Source organism: Neopelma chrysocephalum, unplaced genomic scaffold, assembly GCF_003984885.1.
Source record: "Neopelma chrysocephalum unplaced genomic scaffold, ASM398488v2 Primary Assembly neopelma1_78, whole genome shotgun sequence".
Lineage (NCBI taxonomy): Eukaryota > Metazoa > Chordata > Aves > Passeriformes > Pipridae > Neopelma > Neopelma chrysocephalum.
Window position 1 is genome coordinate 1,420,246 of NW_020897739.1, and position 12,646 is coordinate 1,432,891.

At 36.6% G+C, this 12,646-nt stretch overlaps 1 long non-coding RNA gene across 3 annotated transcripts in view; it reads left to right on the top strand.

The window, feature by feature from the left end:
- Positions 1-12,646, top strand: part of LOC113970726 — a 54,889-nt gene that overhangs the window by 19,484 nt on the left and 22,759 nt on the right. For all 3 annotated transcript variants that reach the window (XR_003535302.1, XR_003535303.1, XR_003535301.1), the window contains exons 4-6: positions 4,615-4,645; positions 7,119-7,170; positions 7,333-7,415. This is a non-coding gene — a long non-coding RNA (uncharacterized LOC113970726). The remainder of the gene's footprint in view (positions 1-4,614; positions 4,646-7,118; positions 7,171-7,332; positions 7,416-12,646) is intronic.

The window sequence follows — 12,646 nt, forward strand, 5'->3', positions numbered from 1 at the left end:
TTTTGATGTGAATAATAAAGCTGATAGAAGGAACAGGATTGCTGTTTCACAGAAAATTTCGAATTTTGCTGATTTTTGTTTTGGTCTAGATCTGCCTAAAGTTGCAATTTCAAATTTTCCTGTTAATTGAGAACATGTAGAATTCTGATTCAAATCCACCAAAACATGTAATGAAGCAGGCCCTGCTGCTTCATTGGCATTCTCTTCAGCTTTCCTGCTGCTATTGGCACAGAGGCTGACAGGAATACCAATGTCACTGAGCAGGCAGGTTGTTCCCAAAATCTGTAATTCTGGGCAGTTTATCCCAGAAGAGAACCGTACTTTGAGAAACACCAGCATTCAGATGGATTGACTATATTGTGCTGTTCCATGATCACAGAGCTCAAATTTCTACCATTAACAAGGGTTAATGCCCTTCAGGGATTCAGCAAGGTTTTTTAGAACTCTTCCTGACATCAACAGATTTTATCAGTGTCACTGATGGAGTGAATTGCCTCTGCTTAAGGCTCCCGTGGTTTCTGAACTCCAAGGCTCCAAGTCATTATAATGCAAAATATACAAACGCTGCTCAGGATTTGGAGATTTTTGTATCAGAACATGCAAATTTTCATTTATTTTTATCCTCTGCAGTGAACCTTTTGTCTCCAGTGAAAGAGCAAAGGTGGTGGCAGAGTGCCACCTGAAAATAGCCAACAGCCTGTTAATGTCATTTGCTCATATCCATGCCCCAGCTCTGACTAAGTCTACAGAGGCCACCTCATCTGCCCATATTTTAAATATTCATCTTCTCTAGTGTTCTCTAGGTTGTGGTTGCTCTGTGTTCTTACTGGCATGTACCTGTTTGCTGAATTAGATTTCAGAGAAAAAACTGTAAGACCTGTAGCAAAAAATAGCTTAGTCATTTTTGCAATCAGTCTCCCCACCTCCTAACAGAAACAAATTTAGGGCTCCTTCAGTGTAGGAAGAATCTTTTTTAAAAAGAAGCCTGCTACCAAAATAAGATTAAAATTGACATTTTGACTGTAGGTCCTTCTAGCTGAGGAATAGATTATTAAAGTACTCTTAATTATAAAAATCACTAAGGTCTCTTATACTACAAAAAGTAATACTTTAGAGAGTTGGGCAGTATACACTCAACAGAAGAGTTCACATGGATTAATTTGCCCACTGGGATGCCAGTCAGCCAATTTGGTTCTCTCAATGGCTTACCAAGTTCTGATATACTTAGTACTGAATTTGACTTATCATCAAAGTTCTGTAAGTCAAGTGGGATTGATACTCTTATAGCAGCTCCACTTGTTTTTCTTTTTCCTTTCTTTAATTAAATAAGAGAGTTAGTGAAATTGCATTTTCTATCTTTGCTGTGCAGACCCACAGAGTAGGTATAAAGCTGTCTTTGATGTGCTATGAGTTCACGATTTTAATCTAGCCAGATGAATTGCACACCTATATATTTTATGACAGTCACAGTAGCCAGCCTACAGGAGCTGCTTGAGAAGCATAAATTAGCCGTGTGCCAGGGGGTTTCATTAACAAACATCTTAATATGAGCATTGATCTCACTGAATGCGGCACCTCGGCTGTAATAACAATGTTCAAGTTGCTCTATTATGCTTAGATGTGCATTTTCCTCTTCAGCAGATAGTAGAGTTATTGAGCCTTCCACAAATAAACCATGTAAGAGGCAGCTAAGTATGTTAAGAGCCAACTCCTGGTCTGCTGTAAATTAGTATGGATTTGCTGACTTCAGAGGGGAGGTTCCTGCCATCGCTGTCCATATGAAAATACGGGCACAGCGGCAAGCAAATAGCCCGATCAGCTCAGATCACACCGTGAGGGCTCGTGTTCTGCTCAGTGTGGCAGGAAGTATCTGTGTGTAGACATGACTTGAAAGAGCTGCAGAGCACTCTGACAGTGCTCAGACAATGCTCTGTGAGTTGGGAGCACCATCAGAGACCATTCAGAGCAGCAGCATATTTGTAATTTGTGTGCATCACACTTGACCACGGTGGGACCCGAGACAAAATGTCTCTGTTAGCTGAATGCTAACCTGCTCTGATCCTATGCCACTGATATATGGCATAGACATATATATATGATATATAGATAGATAGATATAGATATATGGTATATATATATAAATATATGGTATGAACATATATACACACATTTTATCCTTAAATATAAGACTGATATTTTAATAATTAAAGCTATAACACTTAAAAATAAGTAGGATACTCAAAAGCTCAGAGTTCCTCTGTTTAAATCAAAGATGCAGAAGTTTAGATTAAGAAGTTCTTATGGGCAATTTTCAAAAGGGTAATTTTGTGACCAATAATTAACACTTCAAGTTAGATAAACTAAAATAAGGAACATGCTATAATTTTAAGAAGTAAAAGCTAATTGCCTATTAAGGGCCAGGGAGCAAGAAGAAATTCCCTCACTACTAACATCTCACAGGTTGCTTGGAGGTAGATGATGTGATTCCATCAAGGAAATCATCATCCTTCTTTCTTTATGCCCTATATAGACCTTGACAGTGGATCATAGGACTTAGCAGGGACATTTATAGCTCTTCAAGACAGATGGAAGCAAAGCTGTGGACTTGGTAGCAAGTACTGTAGCCAACACAGGAGAATCCATCACTTGGATAAGTGAGCAACCTATTCTTGCTTCCCACTCTCTTCAACAAGGGCTTGACAGACAGGAATTCATGCTATGTGGTACCTAAACTATAAAAAGTTTACTGGAGCTATTGGTGAGTAATTGAGCTTTGGTTTCCACTATTTCCTGCAGTGTCCAATGCTCTGCACGTCATAGTTTGGTTCCCTCGATATCAGACTTTGCCAAGAGGACAATCATCTAAAAATGGACAAGGACATTAGCAAATCCACCCTTTCCTCTATAACTAAAAAGACAATTATATTTTAAAAATCATACAATATGTTAACCACAATGCTGAAATATTACAGCTCGGCTTTAAGAAAAGAACATTAAAATATTTCCTTATATGAGCATGCACACACTCACCTGAATTTATTTTCAGTGTTTCTTATGAAGATAAATCTCTTGCCACATTCAGTGCTCGTTAAGAGTTCCAGTTTTCTGAGAAATCAATACTTATTCCAGAGAAAGCGGCTGAATTTGGAATGGGATAATTTCATTTCTTGAAATCAGAACATTAAATCAGTTAGTTGCAAAACAATATTTGCCACTTAATGCAATCTCTATTTCTGATTTCTACTCTGCTAAATTTTTAGACCTGAATTTTCATGGGGATTTACTTTTGTTTGATTCCTTACTGGGGTCTATTCTCCAGTTAATGTGTTGTGTCATGAACTTAAGGACATACACAATCAATTTATTTTCATTATTTTTCAAATAGTAGAAAAAAAGCCTGAACACTATTCAACGTGAAAACTTCTTTCCAATTTTATCTTGCTTATTCTGATATACTTCCAAAAATCACAACTCAGTTGCATATCAAGATATTCTCAAAATTACAAAAGAAGCTACTAACGGTTTGGAGACATTTTCAAATCCTTAGAATTCCATCACTTAGAGAGAATAATTTTACAGGAACATCAATGTTTCCATGATTTCTGAACCTGATACAATGGAATATATCCTAGAGTTGTTAATCCAGTTTTGCAGATGAATAGAAATTATGAAAATATTTTTAAATGTCTCTTGCACCCGATGATGATTCATGTTCGTCATGTTATCTGGGTAGTTGGCTGGAAGCAAATAGTCAATTTTGTATTAATTTGTGAACAAGCAGCATTAGCAGTTGCAAATGATGCTAATGATGCAAATGTAAAAAATGCTTGTTATAAAATTAAAATCTCTGACAGTGTACAAATATTGGATTTTGAAATATTCCTAATGGAGCTTTATTGGTGTCTGGAAAATGATCTAGCAAAGATTATTGCCCTTGCAACTGTAATAACAGACTAATCATTCAAAATATTTGCTGGTTCCCTCTGTAATTTCTTCTATGCTACAGGAGACCTATTGGTGAATTTAAAAGGAAAAAAACCAATCTTGTTATGTTTTCTGTCGCTCTCATCTAATTAACATGAGCAACTGTTTTTATTTTTCTCTAGATGTGATTATGTCACTTTACAAAAGTCCATGCATTTTATAGATACAAAAACGTTTGAAGAATTCTGTTCTTTCATGTCATGATGGAATTGTTTTTATGTTTTATATCTGAAAGGGCAGGATGAGCAGTTGAGAAGATTCAAATACTGGATTTGTGTTTCATTAGTAGTTTATCCTTATAAACTAAGTTTCTTCAGGCTGAGTTTTATACTGAAAACAAGGTGTAAGTCAACAATACATTGGTTAACATTGCTTTGAAAAAAGTTTGGTTGATTCATTCATCCCTTTTCTCATTCAATGACTGAAAAAAATTATTTCTCTTAAAATGATGGATATATGATAATCCAATGAGGAAAGTAATGTACTTCCATTTTGGTTTCTCATAGAAAAGGTAGAAATAGAAAGAATGGAGGAAAAAAATAAATTTAAGTCTGTGCTTCATTTTGGTTTCTGAGCATTGGGGAAAATCCATTTAAAATTTAATTTTCCCTTTTTCCCCCTTCCTTTCAGGCCTTGAAGGAAATACCTTTCCAGCCAGCAGGTAAGAAATAAATATTCTTACAGAATTGAGGAGGCAATATAATGGGTCTGTCACAGCAGTTGTCTCCATCTGTTGCATTTTCCTCATTTTACATTATAATTTTCCTTTAGTATGGAGTTGCTGTACTTTTGCTTTCTGATCACACACCTTTACTCTGGATAGCATCTTGGATAGGAAGACAGATACAGCTTGTGATGGACATAAAATCCTGTCTATGCTTCCTTTTTGAGCCCTGATAGCAATTCCTGGGCATTTATTAGTTTCTTTAATACCAGTTTTTAATCAGCCAAACTTGCAAACAGACTAAGGAGAAAAAGATACAATACAGTAATATTAAATGTTATTAAGACAACGAAATCAAGAGAATATTGAGACTTACCAGACTAATAAAGCAATTTTTATTGACCTCTGTAGTTCATTTTCTACACAGATTCTAAGCAGAAATAAGAAGTCCCTATGACCTACCAGCAATACCCTGTGTTGTTTTAATAGTTCTCTGAGGTTCACTGAAAACAGCAAAGCCAGGAAAGATCATAGGGTTAAACTGCAAGTTTTCCTTTTATTCTTAAAGTTACCAAGTGAATGCTTCTCATAAATTTCTGTGTTACTCTGTTAAACATATTGGATGAATAACCATTTTTTCCCTGCAAATCTTTAATGTCTGAGAAGCATAGATAATTTTAAAACTATTTTCTCACACCAGTGAATGGTATGAGGTATGTCCTGTGAGGAGTGCTGGCACACTTGATGTATCAATGCTGACCTATCAGTGAGTTATTTGCTGGGAATTTATTGTAAGGAAAAGTGAATGCAGGGGAAACCAACCAGTAATATTTTCTAGGAGAATCATGATTTCTAGGATTCACAGGAGAATTGTGATTTAAAATTCTTACCTGTGGGAAGTTGCCACTTCTTTGTGTGTTGTGATTTACCTTGACATTTTCTCAGATCTGTACTTGTTACCCGTCCTAAAATCCCAAAATGGCAAATAATATTTTTAAGCCATTTTTCTGCTAGCAAGATGAAAGAGGAAACCTTCCTGCATCACACAGATTAGGGATAGGAGTGCTAAGTAACTCTACAGCCCTTCAAAGTTCAGTCTTTGAGCTTTCTTTGCCAATAAAAGGAACTTTGCTGGTATTCTCAGTAAAGCTGCCCAAAAATTATATCGATGCAGATATAAGGAAATACTATTAATGCTTTAATCCTCTATCAGAACTCAACTTCCGTAATCTGCAGGTGGAATAGCACCATAGGAAAAAATGCAGATTAGAGCTATGACTGGAAATTTAAGCTTTGAAGGAAGAGGTTGTTGGCAGATACACTGAGCTTCAAAGGTACTGTACTCAGTGCTGGGAAGCTGGCAGCTGAGATTTCAATGAAATATGTGGAGAAAATAATATCAAATAATATGATCTCTATATACTTTTACAACACAAGCACAAATAAAAGATTATTCTCTGATATTACAGTGTGAAATATAGAAGGTAAAGCTGAATGCAATATTCTGGCAAGTAAACAGGCAGAGGAGACAATCTTACCTGAAACCAATGTATCAGAAGGCTCATGTGGTGTTTCAAACCTGTAGCATTTGGAGAGATCAAGGTTCTCCAGGCACATTCCTGTGCTTTCCTACAGTACCAAAATCTAACAGAAAAAAAGAGCTACAGCAAGTAACATGTATAAGTATTTAAATATAATATTGCCTTATAGGTACATCTGTGTTAATGATTGAGTATGACAAAAACACTTGAAGGAGAAATATTCAGAAAGATACCTTCTGTTCAAGTCTTAAAATTAGTAATATTGTTTCACACTAGAATGTGGGAACTACAAGTTTCACTCTAAATGATGCTGTGGTTGTGCTCTGTACTTCTCTGGGAACTCAAGGAATGGTAAACAAAACTCTCATTCACCAATCTGCAGATAGGGTTGGCAAGTGACAGGTGAGGTCTGCTTGCTGACACCTCATCAGCCTCATTATAGGAGGTCAGAGCAGGGACAGCATAAACTGATAATTATTTACATACAACGTTGCAGGATAATTGCTTGGGTTACACTGTCTGTCAAGGGAAGTGTTGAAAGTGCTTGAATGGCAATGAATATTCTCAAGGATACATTTTTTTTCCTCTAAAGGATCTGATTCAAAACACATTAAAGTCAGGGACCGATGAATTTCAGTAGGTTTGGTATCAAGATCTGAAAAGTGCAGGGTGCCTGAATTTTTCTTTCTTTTCTTGGAGGAAGTGCAGAGCACACTATAAACAGTTTCTCTCTGATATGGCCCTCACGAGAGGGGCAGTGTGTTTGCTCTGCAATTCCCTTGTTTGTTTAAGCTGCTCTACACATTTCTACATGCATTCTATCCATTAATTTGTTTATTATTTCACAAATGAAGCATTGTCTTCTCTACAAGGATTGCCATTTGCAGAGAATCTTTCTTCTCAGTGTATTTCTCTTCTATTTTCTTAAGCACCACTCTTACCTGCTGTGTTGGACCCAGACCAGTGCCTCACATCACAAAGGTAAATTAATGCATTGAAAACGCATAATGTCTCTTCCCTACATTCTTAAAATCATGGAGAATTTTTATGATCATTGCTTTAAAGCTAAGGAATGTGCATTGGTTTGGGTTTTTTTTCTCACTAAACCACTTATAAATATGGAGTTTAATGTTTGCTTGACAGTGCTTCTGGAGACAGACAGGATGTGGGCTTGCACAGATTCAGAATATTTTGACCAATTGAATCCACTTTGGCTTTAGATAAAGGTATGTAATGTAATGAATTTGGTAATGGTCATTCTTATTTTTAATTTAAATTAATATTTCTAAGTTAAATATAAGTTACGTAAAAAATGTCCAGCTGTAACCTCTACCATTTAGAAGCTAGGAATGATGAAAAACATGACCTATAACAGAGGTTCATCTGCAAGCAAACTGCATACAAAAATCACATCAGTTTGATGTAGCCTTCACAACTGTCATCTGAACATTCCTAAGTAATCACACTTTTAACTGTTCCTGAGTTGTAGCATTGAAATCCAAAAAACTAGGATGCAGGTAGGTGTAGGTATTTCACAGGATGTTTGGAAATACCTTATTCTCATGCTCTTAAATGAATAATGTATCTAATGACAGAATGAGTTTTACTCAGAAAAAAAATTTAAAAATTTACTGAAATAGAGTTTAGTACTGAAAAAGCATTCTTTTCCTGATAAATACATAGCTGTCTTCTTACCAGCATACAAGAAAGCACTCAGGGCATTCCTCTAAGCTATTAGTGGCTTCATTGAAATGGACACTGAAAAGACTCCTGGCTTAGCTCCTGTAAATAATGTTTTTAGTAAGAGTAGGGAGACAGGTGAAACTGGAAGAATTACAGGAAAAGCTATTTATTAGCATTCATGTTACAAATTGTTGTCTCTGTGCGTGACGTGTTAGAGAAAAGTGTTTTCTTTCCTTGGAACAGCAAAATCCAAATGCAAATGTAAAAGAGGAAAGCATTCTAATTCTCTTTATTTGCCTCTGCTGACAAAGCTTAGTTCTTGGTGATCTGAGCAGTTTTACAGTTAAAAATTGGTCTCCAATATTAGTAAATTTAAGGAGATTCAGATTTGCCAGCTGGCATGTTCTAAAAAACTGGGTCATATGATAGCATGGTGCAAATCCTCAAACCACCTCAGTATAAAGTTGTGACAGATGCTCTCTCTTCCCTCACTCTAACACCAAACATCTCATGGCAAGCACTGTGTGAAACAGAGAACTTTCCCTGGGTTAGTCTGATTTGTGTTTATCTCTAATGGCAGCTGCTAAAGTGCCTTGGCTAAATAAACCCTTGGTGTAAGTCAAAATGGATCCAGATCTGATCTTCAGTTCTTTTGGATGTACTTTTCATGTGTTTTGCTGTTTTAATGATTCAGTCCTTGCAGAGAATTTTTTTAAGGAACAGAATTTTTACAAAGCAGTTCATTTTTTTCCTTCTTCTTCTTCTTCCTGGCATGAAATATTCTTAAATTAAACCCATTAAAATCTACTGTATTGCTGAGAGTGCACATGCTGGAATTCTTTTCCCCCACTATATGTGAAGTGGGAGAAGCAGGAGTATCATTATATTAATGGATTGTGGGAAATATCCTCAACTACCCCCCAGTTTACAAAGCAAAATGTGACCATGTACAAAACCATAATAAAAGCAATCTGCCTGCAGAAGGCTGTGATAAAAGGATGATAAGTGAAATCCAGCTGTATATCACCATGAGAAGTAATTCCTAACTGAATTCACTGATCCAAACTCTGCTCTCCTTTGTAAGACAAACAAGACATTGAAGCTGCCCTGGAGGCTCTGGGATGGCAACGTGCTGGTGGTAGAATTTCACTCAGGAGTAGGGACCTTCTAAAGTGTGAGACTTACATGAATCAAAACCATGCTTGTGCTGGAAATTCTGGGATCTACTAGTATTTCCCTCCTAAATCCACATATTATATCCTACTGTTAAAAAGAAAAAAAAATGTTTATTGGCAAGCCAGTACTGTCTTCCCTCCAATTGTTCTTTAAAACATTTTTATTATACTTAAAAGGTCAGAGAACTTTGACATACTTACCTGTTTCACCATCTACAGTGAGTTGTATGCATTGAAAGATGCAAGATTATCATTAGTACTATGACTCATGCTGTGAAAATACATTCTAAGTGACAAACATTGATAAAACCATGCTGGATTAGGGTCCTGGTAATTTTATATTTTTAATTTTTTTCTATGAGGAAGCAGATAAGAGGAAGTTTTGTGAAATGTATGTGAATCATCAACCAGCTCAGGAACAATTAGGTCTTCTAGGATTAATTCTGTCATAAGGCCCATTTTCTCTCTCTTGTTTATCTGTCTGCACACCTGAATGAAAGTAATAGTAAGAAGGGTTAACTAGAAAGCAGTTAACTGGAGTTTTTTAAAATCTTAACTTAAACCAAGGGAGATTATTAGCTGGATGTAGGTGATAAGTTCCAGGATGACTCCCCTTACGCAAGACATCCTAATGAAGTATTGTTTCATAATCGAGTGACGAGAGAAAGGATTGGTTTCACCCAATGTAAACCAAATGTATTTTAAAGCATACAGTTATTTTACAAAAGTTTAGATATTACCTGCTTCATTTTCTCTTTGCAAAGACAAAGGGAAAATTGTCGTGCTGCATCAGAGTAATTCTTGTCATTGAACCAATTATTACAGTGGTAGTGTAGCAGTAGTCACTGTTTGAGCAATTTCTGGCCAATTTATCAATATCAGAGTCTTAATAGTTTGATTAAAACCAGAGGCATATGTCAAGTGGGACCCTAATTTTCTTCCTTGATGATAATAGACATTTGCCAAAATGGCTCAACATCAGATTTTTTTATTGGCAAGTTGAAAATGTGTCATAACGAGGCACAAAGCCAGAGGCTCCAAATCAGCTGGCAGAATGACAAAAAACAGAATTATATTTAAAGCAAAGAGAGTAAAGCTTCTTTTGGATGAAAGATCAAAATTGTTTCTGGCATAAAATATACCTGTTGCCAAGGAGGTGTAAATCCTGATCTCTGCTCTTACTGCCTCCAAGGGCAGTCATATCTAAGACTGAAGCAAATTGGTTTATGGATGTAGATAATACAATAATGCAGATACACATACAACAGGCCCCACCAAAGCATCTTTGGGTTCTCCATTCTCCTATTCCCAACTTCCAAGGCATGATGGTTTTATCTGGCACTTGACTTTACATCTTGGAGGATGATGAAGATGCAACGTTCTGGCTTGCCAGTCATTCCTTGCTCTTGGTTCAAACCTGAGAGAACAGGGAGAGTGGCAGGAAGGCAATGGTCATCCACTTTCTTGTAACTGCTGCCTTGTAACTTGAAAGCAGACACAGCCTTATCCTATCAAAGAATCCTTTTATCAGGCAAGCTGAACATGTATTGCCCTCTAAAAACAGATATGTGCCTTTTTATTATTTCATGCAGGCAACAATACTGTCAACATAACATAAAGCAAACTAATACTGCTGAAAATAACACACTCATTTCTAAAGACAAGACATCTTCGGGGTCCAAATATTGAAATTCAAGGAGAAAAAGATGAGAGTTTGCATACTGGTGAAGATTTTGATTTTGATTTCAACAGCAAGTGCAATGAACATGTCCAAGAAAAAGTTTTTGTCTTGAAATATGCAGTTAATCCAGTTCCTCACCTCTGTTTCCCAGTCCCAGCGTTTCCCAATTAGATTTCTATTTCAGTACTGTTTCTATAGCAAGGAACTTGCATAAAAGAGAAGGAGTGGGAGATTTTCAAAGTACCCATGCTAATTAGGTGTCCAGCTCTCATTGATTTTGAATGGGAGCTGGGTCCTTCAGAACTCTTAATGCCTTTGAAAATGTCTCCTGTAATCTCTCCCGCTCTCTTTGTGCAGCCTCTGGCGTTCAAAGGCTTCCAACCCAAAGAAGAGACAGCACATGATGCCTGGTCTCCATTACCCTTCCTGTCAGAACTAATATTTGCAACTGGAAGGTTTCAAAAGGAAAGCCTATATGTTGTTGACAGAAAGGAACTTTAGGGCTGTTAATATTTTACACATTAACTCCTTACCTGCTACAATGCCTCCTTCTGTGTGACTTTAAAGGTTTCACCAGGTCTGTGTGCATTCAATAGGTTTGTCCTTGAAGGACTGTATCATCACTGCTTAATTCTCAGTGATAAATCAGCTTCAGAAACAGAACACCAAGTCAGAATCACAGATCTGAATGATTTCACTATTTTCTGAAACTATGACTCAATTATAAGGCCAGACAAGCTGGGATTTAGTTATTCTATGTACCATGCTCAAATGTTCAAGATTAAATGTCATGTATTTAAATGCACAGATATGTATTACGTCCCTTTGATAATCTATTTTTCTGGCCAATAGTTAACAATTATTTCCCCAAGATTTTAAGTATTCTCCTAGTGGTTCTGAAGATCTGCTCAAATAACCCAAAAAAAAAGTATTGAGTCCTTTCAGAAAGCTTTTTCTAGGAAAGAATTTTGTTTATTTTAATAGCTAAAGTGATGTACAGCACAGTGAGTGTTCACTGGATGCAGCAAAGCAAAGCTTGTTCACCTCTGACTCTTAACTGTGAGGGATATCTTGACTTATGGGATAAGGAGAGGGAGAGAGACAGAGGGGGAGTAGAGAGAAGAGAGAGGATGCTGTTCTGCAGATACCTGTAGTAAGAGGTACACATCCTTGATCCTGTATATCCTAATAAGGGCACATCTTGCAATAAAATACAAATTATGAGTCTAAATGTAATTCCACACCACTGGAAATGTCACAGGAGTGCTTCTCATTTTGTGCAGGTGAAGTTCCTCTAAAATTTAGAAGGCAAGAAAGACTCCAAGTTAGGCTTTAAAAACAAGTAGAAGTTCTGATTAATGCCTGGTTGAATGCCTTGGTGAACAAAATGTAATCACAGAGTACATCATGTGCAATCAAATTAGAAAGGACCTTGTTCTCCTATCTGTTCACCCATCTATGGGGAAGTAATTGCTTCTTCAGAATGAAATGTTAATAATGGCCCTTTAGACTTTGAATGCAACTAAAATGTTACATACAAAATAAAACCCTTCGGTTGCAGCATTCTATGATTTCAGCTGCTTGGAACAACTCAAATTGAAGTCTCTGGTTCTATGTCACAGGGATGGCCTAAACCATATATGATGATGGGATAATCTCAGAAAGCTGGCTGCAGTTGTAGTGCTTCTAATTTTAGTCACACCAAGTTAAAATAAAGCTGATAAAATTAATTAAATCTAATAAAAATATTAAGAGGTAGGTAAAACTCAACCCCCCCCTGTGAACAGCACAGTGACAAACATTAATCAAGATTCTGATTACTCTTACAAGTGTTCAGTGCACACATTTAACCTGTGGTGAAACTGCAAATAAGTATTACAGTACTACTCCTATTCAAACTCTTGAGAAACAACCTCAA